The sequence below is a fragment of the Dermochelys coriacea genome, chromosome 8 (genome assembly GCF_009764565.3).
Source record: "Dermochelys coriacea isolate rDerCor1 chromosome 8, rDerCor1.pri.v4, whole genome shotgun sequence".
Classification (NCBI taxonomy): domain Eukaryota; kingdom Metazoa; phylum Chordata; order Testudines; family Dermochelyidae; genus Dermochelys; species Dermochelys coriacea.
The window spans coordinates 72,893,656-72,896,599 of record NC_050075.1 but is presented as its reverse complement, the minus strand read 5'-3'; positions in this window follow the sequence as shown (position 1 = coordinate 72,896,599).

Sequence of the window (2,944 nt, the reverse complement as noted above, 5' to 3'; positions counted from 1 at the left end):
TAAACCTCATCTCTATTGCACATGTGTCCTGGGTATCTACAGAATATTAACTACTCTCATAAAGTCCTGTCTTAAACTTCCACCATGTACTAAGCACATTGTAAATCCTGAAGTGGAGTCCTTAGGTTAGTGGTGGGGTTTTTTGGGGGGGTTGTTTTAAAATCTGGGGGCATGGGGTATCTGTTGTGTTGATAAGGGAGGTTGAAGGTTGTCTAGGGAGATGTTAATGAAGTTGTTGTTCACTGTTACAACTCTAAACAGTTAAGTGTGGTCTAGGGTTTTGTGTCAAATTATGCCATCTTATTTCCATCATAACAATCACCGTTATTTTTTAAATTCTTTATTAAAGATGCAGAAAAAGAAGAAAAACAGTTTTAAACATGTGAAATGTAAAATATTAAGTAAGACTTTCAATTTAATGGCATTCCTTATTCCCTTTTCCTTTTTGTTGTATAACATCTTTTGTAGGGGGAAACTTGCTGTTTGACAGGCTTTTTTAGATGGTATCAAAGATACTCCGTTATTTTGGGGGTAAAGTGAAAATATTACTTGAGATGATCTGGAGCTCATCTAGAACAGTTGTTGCTGATGCTGATCCTCCTTTTTTTTTTTTAAAAAAAAAAGACAAAACCAAAGAAACACACAAAAAGGGCGAAAAGAAGAATAGCAAAGAGAGTAAATGCAGCTTCTATCCTTGGTGCTGCCTCTTATTCGCAACCTTGCTGCTGGAGAAACATTGACATTCAGCACATGGTCTTATCAGCCATTCTGAGACCTAGTAAACTTGTACCAGAGTGTTGCTTTAGCTTCCTCTTTGGTCACAGGCTTACAATAGTGTTGTAAAGGTGGGCTTGTCTTGGGTGGCTCAACCACATTCTTTTTACATGGAATACAAAAGAAGAAAGAGTGGAAAGAGGAGAAATAAGACGGGGTGTTTCTGGACATCATTTATCTGGAGGTCACTAAATGGGAGGCATTGGGGAGAACAAGAACTCAATCCTTATATCCCAAGTGTTCAGGATTTGGCCAAAGCCAGCGGAGGGGGTGATGTCAACAGTTCACTTTCTTGCCTGGTCTAGTTAGGATGCCTTTCAGGATCAGGATGGCAAAGGCTTATTGGAGTCATGGTGGATCCGAGGGTCCCAGGAGATGGTGGGGATGTCAGTCATGATAATAAAGCTTGCTGTGTCCAATCTCTGTCACCCCTCTTCCATTTAGTGATCCTCAGACAAGCAATATCCAGGAAAGAGTCACAACCTAATCTCACTAACATTAACCATTCCAGACACATTTTGGTGCTTTCAATTATGAATATTTTTTCTCATTTCTAGAATCTTTCAGCTCATTGCTATGCCAACATATGACTTTACCTGTCTTACAGAACTCTTCTCGCAAGTCCCTTTAATCTAAGCAGTCCACTTTGTACCCATCTGTTTGTCTTCAACTTTCCTTGATGTTCATAAACAATTTTATGTTACTTTGGCAACTTAGAATAAGGCCTCTGCACAACAAATTGTCCAGTGATAACCAGTCTCTCTCTCTCATATATAAATTTTAAGCATAAAGAAAACCTGGCTTCTGTTCATGGTGTGTACAATAGTTGTGGAAATGAATTGGTAGCCTTTCTATTTGTTGAGATTGTTGTGCATTATCACCAGGAGCATGGCTTGAGACATGACACTTAGACTGAGCAAGGTGCCCAGTTGTGATACACTAAAAGAGACTGAAGACACGAGTTGCAAGCTGAGCCTCCGCAAGATAGCTCCTTGTGTTCTGCATTTTGTGTAAACCTTTAAGGCTGAAAATGTGCATAGTCACCTTTTTTCTCAGTGAAAATCTGTCCGACACTTTTAATCGGTCCTCAAATATTCAAATCTTAAGGCTGAGTACCATATTGGCTGACTTACTCTGTACCCTCTCTCTTCTCTAAGATAGATGTTTGAGATGACGCTTTGTTTTCAGGACAGGCAAGGCAATGTTGACAAGAAACCAGAAGTCTCACCCAAACCTGAATGACTGGGGCTCATTCCAATGCTGCATTCATTCTGTATATTAACTTGTGGTAGGAAATTAAATGTGATGGTTTCATCTGACTCATCAATTTATTAACCCCAACCCCTTTCCTTGCATAACCGCAGTGTAATCCCTGCCTTGCTAGGAGATTCTGCATTTGAAAAGTCTTTTGTTCAGAGTAATATGTGTCTCTACTTCATTTGTTCCAAAGACCTGTTCATGAATCTGGAAGTGATCTTCCCAAGAGACCAAAACTGATAGTTCTTGGGATTTCTTATTTTCATAGTTTTTTTTTTCTGCTTTTCATATCACATTTATTTATTTTTAATACATATTTCTTATCCATACACTAACACTGTATGGAAATACTTATTTCCACAGTAAAATGTATTCTATTTTGTTAAGCTTTTATTAGGACCGTTCTTTAACAGGATCAAAAGCAACTTGAACCCTCTTTGGTAACTTTCCAGTGATCATTTACATACCACACAATTGACCTGCACTAGCAAGAACACCTTTCACACCATTCGAAAAGTTCTGATGCAAAACCTACCCCTTGCACAATACAATTAATAGGAAAGGCTATCAGAGTATGTGTATAATGAATCTGGGAGCGGGCCTCCCAGCCCAGTCCACAGACTAATGACTGTGCACTAAAAATAGCTGTGTAGGTGTACCAACTCAGACAGAGCTTGGGCTCTCAAGCACATCCCATCCCCCAGGTTTGAGAATTCAAGCTCTAATCTGAGTCGGTATGTCAAAAAACGTCTACACAGCTATTTTTAGTTTGCTAGCCTGAGCTCCAGTAACAAATCTGTGACTGGGAGACGCACTGCATCTGGGGGTGAAAGACAAATGCTAAGTCTTCAAGTACAATACTTTCATTAAAGAGCTGAATAAAGATCCGGTCTGAAAGGCAACAGTGTGATAA